This window comes from Euleptes europaea, chromosome 15, assembly GCF_029931775.1.
Source record: "Euleptes europaea isolate rEulEur1 chromosome 15, rEulEur1.hap1, whole genome shotgun sequence".
In the NCBI taxonomy this organism is placed as follows: Eukaryota; Metazoa; Chordata; class Lepidosauria; order Squamata; family Sphaerodactylidae; genus Euleptes; species Euleptes europaea.
The window spans coordinates 35827345-35845361 of NC_079326.1; positions in this window are offsets into that span (position 1 = coordinate 35827345).

Genomic DNA, 18017 nt, shown 5'->3' on the forward strand with positions numbered 1-18017 from the left:
CGATCGAACGTACCCTGTTGGAGAATCATGATCAGACTGTGAGCTAATCATGGATATATTCAGTTTGCATCGAGTGACTGGAACAGCTGCCAAATAAGTTTGCAAGTAGCCATAAGCTAACTCATAGCTGACTGGGGATCAGGTAGGAGTCGGGGTCTGATTCCCCCCTTGATAGCTACCAGCAAAGTTGGAGATTGCCTTCTGATATCCCCATTGCAAATAGAAGAGGAGAAAGAAATCATTTTTCTTCCCCAAGTTGGGCAGGGACAAAAGCAAAGTTTTTGATCTCCCCATTGCAAAAGTGAGGAGAGAAAAATTGTTTTGCCACCCCTCCAAGTTGTACGGGGACAGTAACAATCCTTCTGATCTCCCCACTCTAAAAGAGGGAAGAAATATTATCTCCTTTTCTCTACAACCCAAGATGACACCTGGGGGGTGGGCTCTACAAAAGGGGAATCACCTGGACTTCTGTTCACCCCCCCCCCACACACACACACACACTAAATTTTCTGCATCTTAGCAAGTCTGGAACACAGCAAAATTTCCAGGATGGGAGATCAGAAGTACCAGACTTCCACCTGCTTTCTGCAATCAGCTGAGAGTCAGCTCCTGATTCTGCCCCCCCCCAACTTTTCTGGGTACAGAGCACAATGCTTCTGATGGCTGTAAGTAGGCTGTTCTTGTGAATAGATGTGAACAGGTTTCAAACAGCCCATTAATTAATTGGCTGCCTGATCACCACTGGCAAACAGGATGTGAGCCAAACTAGCAGGTCTTTGAGCACCCAGTACTGTGTTGTGCTAGATTATCTCTGGATCAGGGTTAACAATTGTGCTATATTAGTTTTTAATTAAGACTTATTTTGCTTATTTAAGCAAATTCATTTTTAAATGTGCTTCTGCACTTATCTGATACAATTACACTTCTAAGAATTAATATTTGACAGCAAACATTGCAAACTCTATAGGAAAAACACCATGCTAAGATGACTCCATGAAAAAGTTGAAAATGCTGTTTCTCTTGCTATGTGGTTTTACACATTCCTGTGACGCAGCATGATTTAACAAACTACATACGTGATTAAAATAATTAGCTAACTTTCTCTTTTAACCTTAATTAAATTGCAGTTTTATCAGCAACGTTGATTAAGCTTGAACATTTCATATAGAAATATGTTTTCCCACCAGGCCCACATTTCCCCATACTGCTGTAAGGTGCGATCTTAAATAGGTTGTTGCAGCAGGCAAATGCATGCCTCTGCATGCAGTTGGGAGGTTTAAATGGCCTCAATGTCAATCTTATGTTCCAAGAAGATGCATTCTATGTAAACTATGAAGCAATTTAGTTGCTGGGCTGGATCTAAAGTTGTCATTCCATTGAATTAATAGCAGCTATTCTAGTGAAACAGCACGTCTAGTGGTGGATTAAAGGAGGGCAGTTTTGCTGATTTTACCCATCCACTGCAGACCCTCACTTTGCCTTCCCTTGCTGTCTCTGAGGGTCCCTTGACCCCCAGGACAGCATTTTGAGGGGCTCAGTGGGCCAGCATGGTATAGTGGTTAACAGCAATGGTTAGGAGCAGTGGACTCTAAGCTGGACAACCGGGTTTGATTTCCCACTCCTCCACGTAAGTGGCGGACTCTAATCTGGTGAACCAGATTGGTTTCCCCACCCCTACCCATGAAGTCAACTGGGTGACCTTGGACTAGTCACAGCTCTCTTAAAGCTCTGTCAGCCCCACCTACCTCACAGAGTGGGTGTTGTGGGGTGGGGAGGGAAGGTGATTGTATGCTGGTTTGATTCTTCCTTAAGTGGTAGAGAAAGTCAGCATATAAAACCTACTACTACTACTACTCCTTCTTCTCCTTCAGGAGCGGAGAGGCAGGAAAGTCTGCTAGCCTCACTCTGCTGACATTTATATATCCAGTTTTGACAAGCATCTAACTTGAGTAGCTCAATACGTTCAGGCCACAATCTAGCGGAGCTGAGCACAGAGCAGTGCCTGTAAAGGTTGCCAATGGATAAGCCAGACAGAATCAAGAACACTGTGTCCTGTTTCCTATGTGAAAGTTAACCACTGGAGTAGTGCAGCATCTGGTTATGACTTCCATGTGTGAAGGGGCCATCATCCTCATAACACTGATGACAGAACATTCAAATCGTACCACATCCCCAGAAACACAGTGCTTTTCATTGCAGCTCACATATTTATCTGCCAGTCATACATGCAGAGAACTCAAGTGATGCATGTATGTAAAAAGTAAAGGTAAAGGTCCCCTGTGCAAGCACCGGGTCATTCTTGACCCATGGGGTGATGTCACATCCTGACATTTTCTAGGCAGACTTTGTTTTACGGGGTGGTTTGACAGTGCCTTCCCCAGTCATCTTCCCTTTGCCCCCAGAAAGCTGGGTCCTCATTTTACTGACCTCGGAAGGATGGAAGGCGGAGTCAACCTTGAGCCGGCTACCTGAAACCAACTTCCGTCGGGATCGAACTCAGGTTGTGAGCAAAGCTTTGGACTGCAATACTGCAGTTTACCACTCTGCGCCACGGGGCTCCTGATGCATGTATGTACCAAGCATAAATCCTGTTGAAATTAACTGGGTTTAAGGAGATATTTAATTAAGTCTGAGAAATGACAGTGAAGTTGTGGTCTCGTGTTATATGGAACTGCTGAAACAAGAAGCACGAGCAAGTCATGTTTCCGCATTCCACACTTTCTGGTCAATGTGTTAAGGGGCAGAGTTATAAATCTTTGCCACAGGAAGATGCATGTACCCTTGCATCTCTTCCCACTGAAGGCACAGCTCTGTACATTATGTATTTTTATTTTATTTTATTAGGTTTCTACCCGGCCCTTTCCCAGCACAAGCCAGGTTCAAGATGGCTGAGAACAGCCATAATAAATAAATTAATTGATTTAAAACAGTCATAAAAATATATACACAATGGCATAAAAACCTTAAAATTCAAATTAACTAAACTCAAATGGCCCCACAACAGTGATTCCCTCGTTATGCAGATTGTGCCAGATGGGAACAGGAAGGGAGGCCAACTGATGTAAAACCGTCACTGTCCTTAACCATAGGCCTGGCAGAACACCTCTTGCCTTACGGGCCGTGCAGAACTGAGCAATGTCCCGCAAGGCCCAGGTCTTGTTCGACAGAGAATTCCACCAAGCTGGGGCCAGGGATGAAAAAATCCTTTCCCTGGTTGAAAATGGCCAGATATTTCTTGGGCCAGGGACCACCAGAAGGTTATTATCAGCAGAGCGTAACACTCTCTGAGGAAGAAACGAATCTTGCAAGAATTCTGGAAGCCCTATAGGACATGTGGAGCTTACTGAGTTGTTTTTAAAGGAGGTCGGTGGAGCAAGACGACTAGGCGGATTGACAGCTTTGTCTCCCGTGTGGGGGCAGAGGTGGCAAGGAGCGGGTTGCTGCCACCCAAACTCTGCCACCTGAGGCGGTTGCCTCAGTTAGCCTCAGGGTAGTGCTGTCTCTGAGCAGCCAGCCTTTTTCATTCCGTCTTAAATCTTCCGGGTCCAGTTTTGTTCCAGCAAGGGCCAAAGTTGCATGGATGTCAAAAAGGAGTCAGGCTTGCTTTCTGTTTGTCATTCTCGATAGCCCTAGAGATGTGCTTTGAATCCTATGGTTTGTTCTGGTGCTATATAGCAGAGTACTGGAGTGGGAGAAGCAGGTGCCTGTAGCACACTTAATGAAGCACTGTTAATTTCCTGCATCGTTAGCCTTTGGCTTTATATCTGTGGACTTTACTTTTGTGTGCCAAAAGGTTTGTCGTGACTAAATGACAAGAAACAGTGAATGTGTTCTGTACAAGTTTTGCATGTTATATTTATTTTTTTTTCCCCACAGTGGCTCCCTGGGCCACACAGGTAATGAAGATGAGCTTGCAGAGTTTACACCCATAAAATACTTCATGCCCGTTGGGTGTAGATCCTAGCTAGCAAGATGGAAGGCAACCTTGCTACTGGAAGCACACCTTTTTACACTTCTGTCTGTCTCGTGATAAATCACCTTACAAATTGAAGATAGCAGGCCAGAAAAGCAAAAAGATAATCTGAGAACACTATCCTAACCAACTAACCCTCACCTGTGTACCATATTATTTATAATAAGAGATAGGAAGAGCCACTGGGTTCTAACCCAGATAGATACTTTCTCTCATGAATCCATCCAAACCTTCAGTCCCCATTAGAGACTGTTTGGGATTTCAGGTTAAATCAATACAGTGAGATTCAGCATCATCAGGTGTTGAACATTACAAGCCATGGGGAGGATGTGCAAAAACTCCTTGCAGGGGCATGGTGCAAGAACAACAACATGCCAATTTAGGAAGCTTTTGTGCTGGAGGCTTCTGCAAGTCCTTAGAGTGAATGAGATGAGGGAGAGAGAACTGGGGAATAGATCGTTCCCTAGTAAGCAAATAGGATGTTGGTATCAAGTGACTGCCGTGACCTGGATAGCCCTAGGCTAGCCTGATTGTGATTCTACAATATTTAACTATTCTGTTTTGGGCAGGGACTGATTCATACAGGTGATTGGTGCTTTCAGAACCTCAATGGAACAAAGATAGGGTTGCCAACCTCCAGGTGGTGGCTGGAGATCTATTGCTATTACAACTGATCTCCAACCGGTAAAGATCAGTTCACCTGGAGAAAATGGCCACTTTGGCAATTGGACTCTATGGCATTGAAGTCCCTACCCTCTCCAAACCCCGTCCTCCTCAGGCTCTGCCCCCCCCAAATCTCCAGGTATTTCCCAACCTGGAGCTGGCAACCCTAAACACTGGGACTCATGCACAGAGGGATAGAGTGGGAGGGGAGAAACACATCAGCTTTCTGCAATGGGGTTCAGTGGAAAAAATGGGTTGTGCATTGATTGCTGATCCCTTTTATTCTAAACCACATGGCAATGCTTTATAATTTGATTCTACAGCAGGAAGCATGCAACTATGATCAACAAGTAATTTTTGCCCTCATTTGATCTTTTTCCTTTTGATCTCCCTGACTGTTAACTTTCCACAAGAAAACAGGTTCAGGTTTAAAATAGGATCTCACGGATGTATAGAAAGGTGGATTCCAAACTGAACTTTGCAGCCAGCCTAAACTCTACCCAGCTTGCTGGGGGTAAAGGGAAGATGACTGGGGAAGGCACTGGCAAACCACCCCGCAAACAAAGTCTGCCTAGTAAATGTCGGGATGTGACGTCACCCCATGGGTCAGGAATTATCCGGTGCTTGCACAGGGGACCTTTACCTTTTTACAAAACTGAATCCATCTTTTTCTACATGGAGAGGCAAAGTCTAGTAGCAACTTAAGCTTGACTGCGATGCAGCTAGACACGTTCTGCTCCTACCAGCTGCAGACACGAAGGCGCATCAACAGCAGATAATGCAACTCCCAGACAACTCCCATACCAAATTTATATTAGCCAACAGAAAGCCCAGGGCTCTTCTGAAAGGGTCATCACTCATTTCCATATTAGGAATATATAGTCCCATCCCATGTATTTGCTGTGGTACTTCAGATAAGATTTCGGCATCCTAACACCAACGCATTGCCACAGCACATCCCCTGATGCCAACTCCTGTTAAGGACCACTGCTTTACCCTTGCATGACATTGTTGAGCTGTGCAGTTGTCTTAATTTCGCCAGAATACTGTTTTTTATGTGGCTTTAACTCTAGAGGCATAAAGTTGCCTCACCCAAAAGAGAAAAGAAAGGGAGAGGATCTGGGCAGTCAAAAAATCCAGCAGGTCCACGGTGCAACTGTTTAGCTGAGCCTCTGCAGTTTAATGCTACCATAGGCTTGTGGTGGGGAGCCAGATAACTTAATTTTGGAAGTAAAACTTAGATTTAAAACTAAGTTTGTTTTTTGATTCATGAGCCCCCACCCCCGCCCCCAATCTTATGTATGTGGGCTTCAAGGGTTGTTCTCAGTTCTTTCTCCGCAGGTGAATTCCTGGGGGATCTGAAACTTATTTGTGCCAAGCCAATCATTATATTCATATAGTAGCATTGATTGAAAGCCTTTAGTATTTCATACCCATTAAGTCATAATACGGAACTTACGATGAGGACCTGCAAACTAACCTTAACTGGATCTTCACTCAGTGGCCTAGATGCTAGCTATTGTAGAAATGCATCGGAGATGTAGTTCACAAAGGCACATGAAGACTACGGGCTTTTTACTAGAAATTTAGCAGTGTATAAACTGTAAAAATACTCACAAGAGTTTGGCACTTTCCATGTTGAAACCAACCTGCTCTTGTTTTTTTTTTCCAACATCCCTTGCTAGTGCAAGAGCTTTTCAAAAAGGAAAGCATTCATATGTGAACAGGTGTAGAACCTGATCATGTAACATAGCACTTTGATAGAGCGATACGGCTTATACTGATTCAACAGTGTACATTATGTAAGAAACGTCATCCAGTATTTACCATAAAGACATGTTCGCAGTAACAAATATCTTTGGTTTGAACAACTATCAGCGCTGTATGATTTACTTTCCCTCCTTTGCCTTTCCTCCCCCGACCCACCCCTATTTTCAATAGCCACTGATACAAGTAAAGAAATGCATAAGGTACATTTGTAACCGTGTGACCCAGAATGCTCTCTCAGTAAGTAGCTGTGTACAACGAATCCAATAAAATTTCAAACAGGCTGTTCTTCAGCAATGAGAATGATTCTGAACTAACGTGTTAAGACAGAAGATTCTAGTCGTTGTATCTAATTTAAAATTGTAAATAATGGAAACTTTGCTCTTAACAAGCATGCCGGGCAGATAACACGTGTTAAAGGGCTGTGGTCTTGATCATGGCGGATGGGCCTTCTGACTCATCCTTGATGGGCACTGCAGCATGCTGCCAAACCCTTTTCATTGTGGGCTGAATGGTATACCTCACAACAGCTTTGGCTCAGCAAAGGAGGTGGCCACCTTGAGCTTCCACCCTAGCCAAGATGGTCATGGGGCACCAGCCCTAATGTGGCAGTAATTCCAGAGGTCACTGAAGAATTCTGTTCCTCAAGAGTTTCTCTTGCCTAGATGTTTGCGGTGAGAAAATGGAAGGTCAACTAAATGTTCATATTGGCAAACTAACATTACACAATTTGCGCGTTGGTTTGATTTTTGTTGTTGTTGCAACCTCATCGATGCCAAAACGGTAACGTATGCAGCAAAAGAACATTCGACCAACCTTAACCTGGACCTTACGCTGTAATCATTTCTTTTAACTGTATTCTTCTGTACTTATATTTTCAGTATTTATGATGAATGATATGTAATTTGATGTATTTATTGTGGCTTATTTCTGCAATGTATATATTACAAAATAAGCATTTATAAGTCTTAAAATTAGGTTATTTTTTTTCTTAGTGGCACTCGTATTATGCTGTATTTTTACTATATATTGTATAATATATATTTATTGTCCATTTGTTTGCAACAAAGTAAATCAGGTTTCTACGTTACAACTACTACTGTCTCTTTTGTATAGCGGGGCTCTTTTCCAAAATTATTAATAGGTGCTTTTTTTTGTCAGAGCCACTGTTTTGGTAGCTTGAAGAACCAATCAGGACTTACCTGGACAGGACATCTCCAAAAGGCCGCCATTGTGCTTTCTATCCTGTAGTGAAGCACTGTGTGTAATTTACAGTGCTTTCTGCAGCTGAAGTGTGCATTGAATCTTGTGCATTCTTGTGCATTGAATCATTAGACACACTGTGGACCACACATATGTTTTAAATTTACAAAGCCAGAGAAAACATTTGAGATCGCTTAACATTAAGGCATAACTAATATATGTGAGTCGATCCAGGGTTGCACTTAAAACATGAGGGGAGGGGCTGTGGCAGTACATCTGCTTGGCATGCAGAAGGTCCCAGGTTCAATCCCGGCATCTCCAGCTAAAGGGTCTAGGCAAGGAGGTGATGTGAAAGACCTCTACCTGAGTCCCTGGAGAGCTGCTGCCAGTCTGAGTAGACAATACTGACTGATGGACCAAGGGTCTAGTTCAGTATAAGGCAGCTTCAATTGTTCATGCATGTTCATGAGAAGCCCCTCAGTAGAGCAAATCAAAGTCCACCAAGTCCAGTAATCTTTGCAGGATTCCCAGCAGCCATTGAATGGCCCACCAAAACTTGGCCAGCAGCCCAGAATTTTACCATCTATTGATATACCACATTACAAAAAATGGACCCCAAAACTACCACTAACATGAGCATGTCTTTTCTAAACTCTGGAATGCCCAGGTTCTTCTCTAAATGATGTATTGCCACCAGAGTTCTCAAGAGACTCCCAACAGGACTTCTGTCCCTGTAAAAATTGCAATGCGGCTTGCGATCCAGGTAGGTGCACTTCCAACTCACCTTCATGGAGTTCTGTCTCATCCCATCTCTTCAGCACCCTTTACTAATCTTCCAGCACTGGTGAGTTAAGATTCTGGTGAGACGGGGCCCACCAAGAGCTCACATGGTTCCCCAGACAAATATCCTCTCTGACCCACCCAGGCTCCGCCCAGACCCGATAACAGGGAACAAACTCACGTGACTTGTCTGGGTCTATGAGACCATCAGTGGGTTTCAGCTCCAGTTCAAAGCATTGGAGGCAAGTTCAATTGATACTCTTGATGGGGACCATGCAGCTTTTAAAGCCCTAGTAGGGACCGAGACAGGAACCCTAACCTCACTGGATTTCTCCTCCTGCCGTCTAGGGTAAAGGGTGGAACTGGAGCAATGCTGGAGTACATTGCTGCTACACAACCTCGTGGGACGAGCAATGAGGCATCTCTAAAATGTTCCTTTATACCCCCCCCCCACACTTTTTACACCTTTTCCAGATATAATTTTAATGATATGAGCTGAGGAGGAGCAACTCACAAAAGCACTGCAGTAGAAAGCTGGCGTGGACACTTGCATTCTGAAAAGGCAACGGTATGCACTGGGCATTGTATCCAGGAACCATCAGCAATATTCAGGGCTCTAAAATAAGTGACCATCTGGCTCAACCCTGAGCGACTCCACATGCAATTCTTTGGCAAGAAGCCCTTTCCTCTTTCCTTTCACAACGAAAACACCCAATTCACCTTGTGCTCCCATGAATAATCACATGAGCAAAATTATGGATCTTCACTGTTCGCGCCAGGGAAATGTAGTTTTACAATTGATTTGCTTACATATAGGATGAGGAAACCCTACTCCACAGAGTGTTGAAAATAATTCTGCAACAGCATCCTCTGCTGGTTGATTGATCAAACAAGCATTGTAAATAGATTCACAGAATACTGAGTAATGTCATAGTTAAAGCCGCTGCCGAAAGTTACTCTGCAGTCTGTAGGCTAACAAACATTCTCCCTTTAGAAAGCACTCTTCACTTATGCAGGTTATGTTTGAGTATTTTGCTGTTGGCTTCATTGCATTTGAATCCAAGACAAATAAACATGCCTATGGAAAAAAGGGCAAGATTTTAAAAAACGAAATAAACTGATAAAAATAATATGGTGTTGATAAATTAAATTTCTTGAATGCTATACGTAGAACAGTGGGGGGGGGGGGCTTACCAGTGCACACCGAAAGTCTCTTGGAATTTTCTCCTCAAGTAGGCGGATCAGCTCTCAAAAGTGTCTTCTGTGTCTTCCGTGCACCTTCTAAGCTCCTTGCGTTAGCCGTCCGGCTGATTGATAGAATTAATAACTGTATTTGGAAAGGCTATTATTTTCCCAGAATGATGCTTTCTAACTAATATCACACACAGCATATTTTACCATAAGTGATGCAATGGAGCATAATGAACATCTGCTGCCAGACTGATGCTTACTCTGCCATGAACAATGATTAATGCAGCTCCGGGGGCTTCCATTGGTGGACATGGCCTACTGACACACAAAAGTATATAAACATTTGTTTCTCGCAAACCTCTGCATTTAAGAAGACAGTTTTACAAAATATAGACTGCAGAGAATACGTATACGTTGATTCCTGCTTGATAGAAACCCATATATATATATGATAGTATATATATATATAAACCCATATATATATATGATAGAAAACCATATATAATATATGGGTTTCTAACAAGCAGGAAACAACGTATACATATTCTCTGCAGTCTATATTTTGTAAAGCTGTCTTCTTAAATGCAGAGGTTTGCGAGAAATGAATGTTTATATACTTTTGTGTGTTTTACTTAATTTCATATTAAAGGGTACAAAAAGAAAGGGTAAAGAAGTACAAAAGGGGTATATTTTATATTTCAATTATTGGTACTGTGCCCTTAAGAAACCTAGTCCCCTCCCCCAGTAGTATACCCTATACACGTTCTAAGTTCAACTGAGAGATTAATTACTCAAAAAACAAGTCTAAAATTGTTCTACATTATTAAAAGACTCTGAATCCATTTAATAAATCTGATAACAATACTATAATCCAGTCTATAGAAATGTCATTCATATCATATTCGATCTTAGCCCAAAGAAACCCAGGTAGACTAACTCTTCCCTTCTAGGTGTTAAAGAAGAGTCCTTGCCAGGTTTAGCATTCTACCCATACAAGCAATGATATGGAAGTTACCAAGCACATATTTTGTCCTGCCCATGGGGCTCAGACCAGCGTACAGGGGTCTCTCTTCCCAATTTTATCCTCGCAACAACTCGTGAGGTCGATCAGGCTTAGTGGAAATGAGGCAACCCACTGTTTGGTACAATGGGTGTGATTATCTGAAAGGTGGCTTCCGCCTTTAAGAGTTTCAAAATTCATATATACAAGTCACATAACTTCTTTCCCTGGTGTTTTTGATACAGTACTACAGGAATATCCACAGCGACTCAAGGTGGAAAAGGTGCACAATGAAAGATTACGACTCAGCAAGCTTCCTGAAGAAGAATATGCTTTTGAAACAGGTGTTTGCTGGCTACCCGTCATTATATAATTATAATATTTGTGTTGTGGTTTGTTATAACATTTTCAAAATTGCCCTCTCGCTTTGATTTCTCATTCCCTTAAGTATGTTTTTGTACCTCTGTTTCCTTCCTGTGTTTTAGAGGGTTGTCTCCTTTGTTTTGTCTACTGTTATGCAGATGAGCCATAAAGCAGTAGGAATTACAGCTCTTTGTCATCATGACTCACAAGATAAATAGCAAAAAGAATATGATTTGGCGGGGAGAGGAGGGAGAGAGGGGTTTGTGTGTTAAAATGAAGCTCAGAAGGTGCAAGCCCTAGAAGAGAGTAGTGATGCTCAAATGCCTTCTGGTCCAGCTCACCTGCTGTTTGCCAACCGGTTGATAAACAGCCAACCTTCTGATGATCAGTTAATTACAAACAGGGAACCTGCAAAGACCTGCGGGGGAGAATCTCATCCCCCTCCTCAGCTATTTCCTTTCCCTGAAAGCCCCCATAGCCTCTCCTTTCCCCTTTTGCTACTTGCTTCTGTCCTTCTCACCCACCAGCCAACATACCTTAAACTGCGCCCCTAGCTTCAGCTTTCCTTCCTTCCCTGCCCCTGCAGCCTTGCACCAGGAAAATGCTGGCCAAATCCACAGTGCTAGTTGAACTGGGCCCAATTAAGCAGCGGGGAACCTGCAAGGACGTGTTGGGTGGGGGTACCTCACTTCCCTGTGTCCCCGCCTCACATTATTTCCTCTTTTCCACCTTCTGGCCACCACCACTTGCTCACCTTTTCCTGCTTCCTTCATTCCTTCCCACCTACCAGTCTACCTACCTTTTATGTCTCCCCATCTTCAGTTATATTTATTATTTTGCTTAATTTATACCCTGCCTTTCTCCATAGTGAAGACCCAAAACAGCTTATATCTTCTTCTGCTTCTCCAGCCAGTGTGGTGTAGTGGTTAAGAGTGGTGGTTTGGAGCAGTGGACTCTGATCTGGAGAACCAGGTTTGATTCCCCTCTCCTCATGAGCGGTGGACACTAATCTGGTGAACCAGGTTGGTTTCCCCACTCCTACACATGAAGCCAGCTGGGTGACCTTGGGCTAGTCACAGCTCTCTCAGTCCCACCTACCTCACAGAGTGCCTGTTGTGGGAAGGGGAAGGTGATTGTAAGCCGGTTTGATTCTTCCTGAAGTGGTAGAGAAAGTCGGCATATAAAAACCAAGTCTTCTTCATTTTATCCTCACAACAACCCTTTGAGGTAGGTTAGGCTGAGAATGTGTAACTGACTCTGTTACCCAGTGAGCTTCCTCAGCAGAGTGGTGACTGGAACTTGGGTCTCCCATATCCTAGTCTGAAACTCTAGCCACTACATGACACTGGCTTTCATGGGGCGGCTGCTGTTGAACAGTAGCAACCAGCCAGGCCTTGGTGAACCATGCAAGTTGTGTTGAAGCAAGTTGCCCAGTGGTTACTGCCCTGTTGAGTAGACAGATATGACTTGTCTGTTCATGTCTCCAATCTCTGACTTTAAGTACCCGCAGGTTTGGCTATACTGAGAATTAGATCTATTGATTTGTGAACAGTTAAAACCTGTTCACCAAGTTATCTTTCAAGTATTCAAACAGTATGGTGCAACTGGCGGTGTTTCACGCATACCCGCCCTGAGCCTGGTTTTGGCTGGGGTGGGCGGGCTACAAATTGAATAAATAAATAAATACATACATACACCACATTACAGAGCCTGAAGGTATTCCCCTTTCCCTCCTCCCACCACACAAACCTAATGTCACTTCTCAACAACCAATGGTATAAATTACAGTGAGCAAATCTATGTGTCAGCCAGCAATTATCAACACATACTGTGAAGTGCCCCCACTGACCTGCCTGGTAAGTGATGGGGTAGCAGAATGGAAAAGTCCGGGGTGGTGCACCCCTACATCCCCCCTTAAGCTGGGATCCTATCCGTCGGGGTCTTCATGCAATCAGGACATAAAATCGGCGTTGCCGTGGCTGTGTCTGGGACGATGGCATACGGTGTAACTAAAAGGGAAGAGGGAGAGATACCAACGCAAAATGCAGGCGTTGTGCTCCTTCATCCTTACCATCCTGCAGCACTTGCTCCTGCTGGACCACCAGCCGCTGGCCGAAGTGGGTAAGGTCCATGGTGGGATTTGTGTCAGCCAGTTGCAGTTCCTCGGCTGCTGGACTCCACTCACCCTTGTCCTGCTCTCCTGTCTTGCCTTGCCTTCTATCTGAGGACCTGTGAGCCCCGCTGCCCAGGATGGAGGGGCGCAAGAAAGTCCAACCAAGGGCAGATGGGGCAGGGGGTGCTTCCCACCTAAGGCAGCGCTCGCATTCTCCACCACGTTGTGAAGTGCCCTCAACCTGTTCCGCCTCCGCCGCCTTCTGCCATGATTCTTTTGGAGGAGTTTCCACCTGACCTCAGAATGGGGTGGACCTCCCAGTTTGAGAGGCTCCACGTCCCTGGCTGTCGAGTGTAGCCTACGACTCGCAGACTCTCCAGCCTTCTTCCTCCTCAGCCATTCTGGCGATCCTTCCTTTATTCCCCTCCACCCACCTTCCCATTTGCTGCTACCCCTGATTCGTCTCAGCTGGGCATCCCCCTTCCTCCCCTGTCCTGCCATCGCCCGTGCTCCCTTGGCTGGGCTTGACCCCGCCCCTGTGTTGCTGGCTCCCATCCAGGCTCCTCTCCATACATGTGCCAGGTTGGTTTCAAGGAGACTGGCCCCCAAGCCTCCTCCTGCTGCCTCTGTTGCCTGCTGCTGTCACTGCAGCTGTTGTTCCTGAGCCTTTCTCCCAGTGAGGTGGGGCCAAGACACTGCCTCCCACTCCCCCAGAACTCTAGGCATCTGTAGGAGGAGCAAATGGCATAGGCGTGGCTCCTGGATTTCCCATTGTGGCTGGTGCTTCCTGCTACCACTGAGGCTTCCTGTTGCCTTCGCTTGGCCCAGAGGGCCTGCCGACTGGCTAACCTGTGTGGTAAGTGATGGGGTGGCGGGACAGAAGGGTCCAGGGCAGCGGACCCGGGACATAAACACCAGACTTTAAAAGTTGAGTGTAAGTCCATGTTAGACATTATTTGCACATATAGCATTTTCACATAGCTTTACTGGAAGAATATTTCTTGCCTCACTTCATCTGAGAACAGGACCCAACTATCAGTGATCCTGGGTAGAATTGATCTCACCAACCACCAAGATGCAAAAGCCCCCCCACCCCCAAGTCAAGGAAGTAAAACCCCACAACCATCGATATTGTTCAGCTGCATAGCTGCTCAATAGCCATTTGATATAGTCAACAGACAACTGAATGGATTAGTTGTTTGGCTTTAGCAGTGATCATGGCTGCCAGGATACATTTGACTACTGAACACGTTCACACACAATAGTCTCTCTAGAGGGAGTCCTCCTCATTTTGGTTGTAAGGATTGTCAATAGCTTGTCATTCAAACCTACTCCAACAAGTCAGCCCCAGTGGCAAAGGATTGTAATCCCTAGTACTTGATAGGCAGAGTGCCATTTCTTTAAACAATTCAACAATGGTCTGTATGCAACCATACAGCCAAGAAAATTTAAGGGCCCTTAAGTTTTCTTAAATGAGTTTGCTGATTCCTTCCACTGCAGCCCACTGAACCTCCTGAAATGTTGTTCCTGGAACAAACCTCAGGAACAGTCTCTGCAGAGGGAAGGAAAACATCAGTAAGAGGATGCCCTTAAATTTTCCTAATGTAGTTGGATACAGGTCATTGTGTACTGCAATTAGGGTAAATGATCATTACAATTACAATAATTTGGCAAATGAAGACCTGATCTATCAAAATTATACATGCATGAATGAGGAAGGAGTCAGAAGTTACTTAAGTGATTACTATAAAGCCACATTAGTCTGCCAGCCAAACAATGAATACATTGGTTCTATGTGAATGTACTGTTACTATGTGTGTGTGTCTATACGTGGGCGTATTTACATAAATGAGCCGGCTTCCTGATTTCACACAAAAGCAGCCGAAATATAGGAAACACTCCCTCTATCTTCTGTCACTCCTGCTATATGTGTGTGTGTGTGCGTGCGCGAATGCGCTGTCAAGTCATAGATGACTTATGGGGACCCTGTACAGTTTTCAAGACGAGACTTTTGGAGGTGGTTTGCCATTGCCTGTCTCTGCATGGGTTGAAAGTTCTGAATCTGGCTAGAGAAGCACATGCTCTAATCTGGACCACCCTATGATTCTGGGATGCACGGCAAAATGAAGATGCTCCCAATAGTAATTGAAATGGAGAAAGAAAATATAATTAAGAGAGATCACTTATTGATTTACTCAAGCCATCTTGATATATACTCAAGTATATTAAAATACTGAAGTGCCCAAATGAAATACAAATATTTAAAAAACCACAAATGTGTACAACATTTATTCCTCAAAATAAGAGCTTAGGAAGGGGGAGAAGGTAGGAAAAAGAGGATCTTATTTCCTCTCCTGAATGCAAGTAGGCAGCTGATAATTGCAGTGGGACCTCAGGGCCATACAAGCTGAAAGGGTATAGAGCAAACCAGAAGGGGTGTTTGCTCAGTTCAGAAGAAAAGCTCAAGGAAGCAAATCCAGCAGAGATCCAAAAGAAAAAAGGATTTAGGGCTGAACCCATAATGGAAATGAAACCCAGACTTTAGGGAAAGTCGATAGGCAAGACATGCATGTTTTACAATTTGGGGAAGGACTCTAGCATTAACTACAGGACTTTTGAAAATTTGGGCTGAATTTAAACCACCAATGTATCTTTTTAAACATTCAGATTTTTCTGCAAACTTGGGGAGTCCCAAGTTAGAAGAAAAATCTGTTTGGCGTTGGTGTGGCCCCAATCTGCTGATTAAGATATCTGCAGATGGAAGCAATATGCCACTATTAGATAGATACAAAGAATTTAATTTTACAATACTTAGGAAAATGGGCAAGGGGGGCGATCTAGGTGACCTCCTATTCAAGCTTCCTGTTTGGCAGGTGGTGTGGTGCAAGGAGTTCCTGTTATGAAAACTCCAACTAAGGAAGGGAAGACTTGGGGTAGGGAGGAGGCATGTTAAAGCTGGTCTTGGTTACCTTTGTTTCATGAGTAGTTATTACACTAATCAAACTGTGAACCAGTATCACAAGTTTGCCTTGATAAGAATTACAGCTAGGGGTCCAGAAGCTGGCCCTAACAGGGGCTATTCAGCAAACATCTTTAACTGCAGCCAGTAGTCAGTGGCTTGCTATTGCACTCTAGCACTCTTGATGTGTTTACCTATTAGGAATAGGGCTTCCAGCTCCAGGTTGGGAAATACCTGGAGATTTTTGGGGTGGAACCTGAGGAGGGGAGGGATTTCAATGCCATAGAGTCCAATTGCCAAAGCAGCCATTTTTTTCCAGGTGAACTGATCTTTATCGGCTGGAGATCAATTGTAATAGTAGCAGATCTCCAGCTAGTACCTGGAGGTTGGCTACCCTAATTAGGAACATCAGATGACCTGGAGAAAAGGCCTCACTTCAGGCCAACCCACTTATCCCACTACTCTACTCATGGCTTTCCTCCAGGTATCTGTTAGGGGATGCAGTATAAATACATCATCTCATGCTACTTTCAGGATTTCTGGGAATGGCCACATGGCCACAATGAACAGGATTTCCTCTACTCTCTACAACACCTTTGAGTGCTTTGAACACTGTACAAATGATCTGGGTTTTAGAAAGCTCTAAGTCACCAGAAATGCCTATGCTGGATTCTAAAGGCAACTTGTGCATTAAAAATAGTTTTATTTTTTATTGTTCTATGGAACGGGATTAAAAAGACACAGTCTACAGCACATCACATCAGAAGTAAACAAGGAGTACAAAAAGGAAGAGACTAATCTGGAACAACAGTAGTTAAAAGTGTTGTGCTAAATGCACACAGAACTAGGCTTTTTTTGGGGGGTGCATCCTGTTCAGAAGATAAAAATGTAACATTGGAATGTCATGAAATCATAATTGTAGCTTCGGTTTATAGTCTGGTTGAAATTTTTGGGCCTTTGAGTGTGGAGGAAGAAAAAGCAGCAGTTAACATTGTGGCTTAAATCCCAGACCAACACGGACGGGAGAAAAACAATCATAAATAGATCACCACCAAACTAAATAAGAATAATAGCATTGCTGAAAAGTCTGCGGCACTTCAAAACTTTATTTTTGCACATCATGACTAAACAATAAGATTTTCATGTTGTACACACAGGACTTTAAATATCTGTAATATCCTTAAAAAAACAACACATAAAAGGCTCTGAAATATGGGAATCTGCTTTATTAACACCCAAGATTACAAGTGTTTTAAACAAAATTTTGGCTTGGCTCATTCATCATGCTAGAGTACGTTTTAGCCTTTGATTTTCTGTATTCTTTGTGACATGAACCCTACCACCAGTAAGTAGCAGATCTTATTTTGGTTTAAGGATTATTTTCTTAGCATTAACAAGTTGCTTTTTTTGTGAGGAGGTAAATAGAACGAGGAAGATGTAAATAAGACATCTAAGCTCTGACTGCGAAAAGCGAAAAGCATCATTTTACACCTAGGATGTTAAATTAAAAAAAAAAAGTTCCTCTTTTCTAACCAAAGCCTCTTGTAACATTTTGCAACAACTCCCACATTCAGGTTCGAACAGTTAAGGAAGGAAAACCGAACCGTGAAGATCATTACAAAAATGGAAACTCGAAATTTATCTATTGCGCAAGAGATGGGTCACCAGGACTGGTAGCTGCCAGGTACATACATCACATTTTCTAGCAACACAGAAGTGTTTGTTTGTTTTTTAAAAATCGGGTTGAGAAATACTAACATATAAAGCTCAACATTAACAACAAAATGGTGGCATATCGAGACCGAACAGCATGAGACTGATACATTAAGACTAATGGTACAGAAGATGAGTCAGGGGCTAAATACCAAAAATATACTTTTAATTCAAGAATGATAATATTTGTATTTTCTCAGACACATTAAACATCAGGAAGCCTAGGTCAATGCCTACAACAGGGCTGACCTGGCCATTCAGGAAAGACGAGTCACAGTTTAAATTACGAAGA